Source organism: Xenopus laevis, chromosome 7L (genome assembly GCF_017654675.1).
Source record: "Xenopus laevis strain J_2021 chromosome 7L, Xenopus_laevis_v10.1, whole genome shotgun sequence".
NCBI classification, from domain to species: Eukaryota; Metazoa; Chordata; class Amphibia; order Anura; family Pipidae; genus Xenopus; species Xenopus laevis.
In genome coordinates, this window is record NC_054383.1 from 94,263,833 (window position 1) to 94,269,832 (window position 6,000).

A 6,000-nucleotide genomic window follows, 5' to 3' on the forward strand; every position below is an offset into this window, starting at 1 on the left:
GTTGTGCCGAAAGAATGGAGCACAGATACACGCAGACTCTGAATACAGGAAATTATACCAGCCAGACTAGAAAATATAAGAACCAATTGTGCCCAAATTGTGAAGCCACATGCTACTATGATGACTTAGCTGCAACTCTGAGACAGGGGTGATTTGTGGGCTGCTGCCTCCCGAAGCAGCAACCCCGATGCCGCCCCCTCTTAGCGTCGGAGCTGGTCAAAAGGGGCTGCATCGCTAGAGCAAAGAGCACTAGAGCACTCTCTGCACTAGCAGAACCGAATTTCCAGTTTCAAAAGTCACAAGAGGCTCGTTTTGCCACTCCTTGTAACTGGCCGCTCACTGCCTCATGGTAGGAGTGGCCCTGCTCCGGGAGATGTAGCATAGTTGTGCCAAACAAAATGCCTCGTTGTGCCTGCATTGCTGGAATACTGGGTAAAAAATGTTGCTTTGTGGGGGCAAAACATGGCAGTTGCACTCAAAATTGCACTTTGCTCACTCAAAAGTCTCAAAAATCATCAAGTCTTTTACTGTGTCCTTACTTGTCGACTACTACTGTATAATATTGTGGGTTTCATGCATTCTGTATGAGGTCCATTTACTAAATGTCAAATTTCAGTGGTATTAAAGTTTTTCGATACCATGATTAAAATCTATTGGGGTTATGTAATAAAATGCACTCAGTTTTCCATGGGGTAGTAACCCATAGCAACCAATCAGCAGGTAGCATTTACTGGTCACCTGTTTAAAAGCAAACATCTTATTGGTTGCTATGGGTTACAGCTCCTGTGAAAACTTAGTGCCTTTATTGCATTTGGAGGCATTTCTCTAAAATCACAAATGCCGTGAAAGTTATTAAAATATCCGAATAAAAAAAGTATGAACCAAAATAGCTGTTGCAAAAAAATTGTGAAGCCCAAATTGTGAACGAACAAAAAATTTGTACGATAACCTGTAAAACCACAAACAATAGGCTGATCTTTGCAACAAAAGAAAGGGATCTTCCACTGACTTCTGCATGACTGACAGCTTTTACTTGCTGTACGTTTGTATTCGCAGATTTTATGGTTTTGCACTTGATAAATTACCAAAAACTGTAGATTTAGTAACTATACGAAAAAGTGTTTGCCCCAAAATGTATGATTCAGAGAAACGAACATTCTACAAACTTTCATAAATCAGCCCCTTAGACCTGTTTATGGAAGTATGTTTTATGTTCTTATGCCTTTTTAACTATAAAAACAGATCAATATATGCAAAAAGTGGTGTATGTTTCTAATGGGAAAAGTAATGAGCCAAGCTGGGCTAGCAGGAGGCTTACCAGGTCGCGAATAAAGGTCACTAAAAGCAAAATATGGGAATACAGATTGAGACAGGATTACGGTCAGTTGCACAGAACCACTGGGTAATTGGAAGGTCTCAGCATCTCAGCTCTGGTGCTAGAAGAGATATTGAAAAGTCATGCATTATACTAAGCTACAAGTCTACTGAGCAGTATAGAAAAGGGTTAGCAGGTCATTCCCATGGCAAAATAGGAATGTTCAGGTGCACTGACCTACACCCAGCATGAGCCTTTCAAGGGAATCCATTAATCCAGCTGATGCAGCTTTCATATAAAGCAGTTGCATGGGCTCACAAAGACATCATCTCATCATCTTCTCTCAAATGTTCAGCGTTGACCATCTTCCAAACAGCATTTCCTCATGCATTTTGTAGCGGTTCCATTAATATGGTCTTTATCTGGAAGAGAACTCCGGCTCTTGTCAGCAAGAATTCCGCAAACATGCTTTGTTGATGGCATAGCCACCGCAGCTGTTTTTGACACACACATTCAGTTTAACCCTTTTTGACCTTATGTTCTAAATAAACTGTGTGAGAACACAGATAATATAAATTCACCACATCATCAAGTCTTTCAGCTTTGAACAATAAAATGTTACAATAACACAAGACTGGAAAGAATTTCTGTACCTGATTGCGCTGTTACACAGTTGAAAAGTTCAAAATGCTTAGCAATGCCTTGAAATGAAGTGCTGATAAATGTTTCAAGCATCATCCTTTATTTTGTTACACCATATTGTCCCTTTACTGTTGCCCACTCAGCAAAAATTGACCCTTCTGCTTTTCATATTTAAACTTTGCTTATTCCTGCTATATTCTCTTGTGCAATAACTGGGTGATTATGGGAAGCAGCAACTATGGAGCAAAGGGATGAATGAAAACAAACCCCAAACTGTATCAGGTTCCCCTAACCCCCCCCCCCCCACACACACACACACCAGATTATTGTAGAGCAATGTTTTAGAACAGAAAGCACCCAGAAACCCAAGGAGATGCTCATCCAAGTTTTTCGTTGGATATAGTAAGGATAAGAACAACCACAAGAGACACGGATATGTAGAAACCCATTGGACTTAAAACAATAAGATTAGTGCACAATAATTGAGGGGATAAGATGTGGAGAACTATTTCTTAAAGGCCAAATTTTAGTGGTTTTAGAAACCACGACAACTCACTGTCTAAAACCACGAACGTCATGAAATGTATTGAAAATCTGAAATGAAAAAGCATGAATGGGAAAAGCCAAAAAGTTACACAGTAAGTTTGGTTGAAGAAAGACACGTCCATCAAGTTCAGCCCATATATCTATATATAACCTGCCTAACTGCTAGTTGATCCAGAGGAAGGCAAAGGAAACATTTGAAGCGTCTCCAATTTGCCTCAGACGGGGAAAAAACCTTCCTGACTCCAAAATTAGACTAGTCCCTGGATCAACTTGTACTATGAGCTATCTTCCATAACCCTGTATTCCCTCACTTGCTAAAAAGCTATCCAACCCCTTCTTAAAGCTATCTAATGTATCAGCCTGTACAACTAATTCAGGGAGAGAATTCCACATCTTCACATCTCTCACTGTAAAAAAAACCCTTTCGAAAAAGCCCTATTGTGAGCTGGAAAGACCTACTGGTAAATAAAGCATTAGAGAGATTATTGTATAATCCCATTATATATTTATACATAGTCATCATATCACCCCTTAAGCGCCTCTTCTCCAGCGTGAACATCCCCAATTTTCCTCATTTCCTCATTTCCTCATTTCCTCATTTCCTCATTGCTAAGATTTTCCATACCTTTTACCAGCTTAGTTGCCCTTCTCTGCACCCTCTCTAATACAATAATGTCCTGTTTGAGTGATGGAGACCAAAACTGTATGGCATATTCTAGATTGGGCCTTACCAGTGCTCTATACAGTGGAAGTATGACCCCCTATGCCCCTTTTAATACATACCTTATTTGCCCTTGATGCTGCTGACTGGCATTGCTTGCTACAGTCAAGTTTATCATCTACAAGGACTCCAAGGTCCATTTCCATAATGGATTTACCTAGTGCAGTCCCATTAAGGATACTGTATAAGCGGCCTACATATTTTTACATCCCAGGTGTATGAATTTATATTTATCAACATTGAATCTCATCTGGCACTTAGCTGCCCAGATTGCCAATATCCTGTTACAAGGATGCTGCATCCTGTATGGAATTAATTGGGCTGGATAGTTTCGTGTAACTTGCAAACACTGATCCATTACTTACAATACCCTCCCTTTAGTCATTAATGAACAAGTTAAATAAAAGTGGACCCAATACCGAGCCCTGAGGGACCCCACTAAGAACCTTACTCCAAGTAGAGAATGTCCCATTAACAACCACCCTCTGTACCCGATCCTGTAGCCAGTTTCCTATCCATGTGCAAACGACTTCAAGCCCAACAAACCTTAGTTTAGAAAGCAGTTATTTGTGGGGCATTGTCCAAATATATAACATCTATTGCCCCCAATGCTGTCCAGCATCTTACTTACCTCATCATTAAAAGCAGTCAGATTTGTCTGACGTGACCTATCCTTCATAAAACCATGCTGATTGCTGCTCATTATTCCATTCACTAGGACAAAATTTTGAACTTACTGGCCTACAATTGCCAGGCTGAGATAGTAAGCCCTTTTTTAATGTACAGTAGGAATTATATCATCTTTCCTCCAATCCTAAAATCAGAAATAGAGGCCAGTCTAAAACTGAACTAAGCTCTCTTAGAACCTGAGGGTGCATTCCATCTGGCCCTGGAACTTTGTTCACATAAATTGTTTGCAAAGCTTTATGAACCGTATCCTGAGTCAGCCACTGATTATATTGAGCTGAGCCAAAAGTGCCACTATGAGGTGAGCCTGGGAACTCTGACTCCTCTATTGTATACACCAGGGATCTGCTCTCCAGCTGTTAAGGAACTACAAGTCCCACAATGAAATGAAGGAGTCTAATGAAGGAGTCTAAAGGCAAATGCATTGTGGGACTTGTAGTTCCTTAACAGCTGGAGAGCCAAAGTTGCAGATCCCTGGTATACACTGAAGAAAAGAACTGATTTAGCACATTTGCCTTTTCTACAGTATACCTGTTACAACCATACTGGTACCATTATTTAAAGGAACCAAACTTTTCGGGGTTAGTGATTGGGGTATACAGTATTTATCAAAAAGTGAAGTTAGAGATTGCCACAGTCCTCTAGAGTGGAATTCCGCCACTATCCATTAATTAATATGGGAGTTTTAAAAGAGTATATATATCAATGTGTGAAAGTGAAAGTTCATCCTTTTATAAATACGCCTTTCAAAATCCCATAGAAATGAATGGAGAGTGGTGGAATTTCACTCTAGACAACTTGGGGGATCTCTAACTTCATTAGTGTTATGACATTTATTATAGTGTTTATATTCATTAAATGGAGCTTCTGTCCCCAAATACTTGCAGTTTTTAAATGCCTTTCTCTTCTGTCCTATTATTTTGTACCAGTTGTTAAATCAGATCACATTATGGTCACTATTACCCAGGGGTTCAATCACTTGCACATTTGCTATATGTTCTTGGTCATTAGAGATCACTAGATCTAGTATAGCAATAAAATTGTCATGCAATAAGTTTATAAACTTTTTCTCATTAACTGATCTAGCAGTACCGTTGCTCCAGTCAATATCTGGGTAATTAAAATCCCCCATTATCATTACTTTACCTAAGCTAGCAGCCTTTTCTATTTGCATCAGGAGTTTAGCCTCCTCCTCGTCACTTACATTAGGGGGTCTATAGCATACGCCTACAATTCATTTGATGGACTCTTTACAATTGGTGAAGAACTCCACCCATAAGACTTCTGCCCCCTCATTTTCTAACATGACCTCCTCCTTTATATGAGCTTTTAAATCCTGCCTAACATACAGACATACCCCTCTTCCTTTTCTATTGCCTCTGTCCCTCCGAAACAAAGTATAGCCGCTGATATTAACTGCCCAGTCATGTGACTCATTCAGCTATGTTTCGGCCACACCAATCACATCATATTTTTCTTCCAACACCAGCAGCTCCAGCTCTCCCATTTTTCCAGTCAGATTTCTTGCATTTGCAAACAAACATTTAATACTGGTTCCAGCGGGAGAATTTCGTAATGTGGTCCTCCCGGTCCTTAACAGTAACCACAACCAAATCCCTTCCCTAGTTTTCCCTTCCTATGCCCACTACCTCATCTAACATAACTTCCACAGAATCCTTTACTGCGCTCTTCCCCCCCATGCCTAGTTTCAAATCTCCAACCCAATAGCCATCTTCTCTCCCAAAACAGCTGCACCATCATCATTAACGTGCAGCCCATCCCTGGAAAAGTGCCTGTTGCCGACTGAGAAATCAGTCCAGTTCTCGAAAAACCCAAAACCCTCCTCCTTACACCAATCTTTTAGCCACTCAATAAGCTCCCGTTGTCTTCTTAACATTGCTCATGGCTCATGTGATATCTCTGAGAAAATTACCTTGGAAGTCCTTGTCCTCAAGTTTTCACCTAGTTTTTTTTAAAATCATTCTTGAGGACTTCCCCCAGTCAAAAAGCCCTACCCCAAAAAAGTCACAGCTTAATAAATAGGTCCCTGAGTAAGCACCACTATAGGGACCTGGTTTTCCGAGTGTCC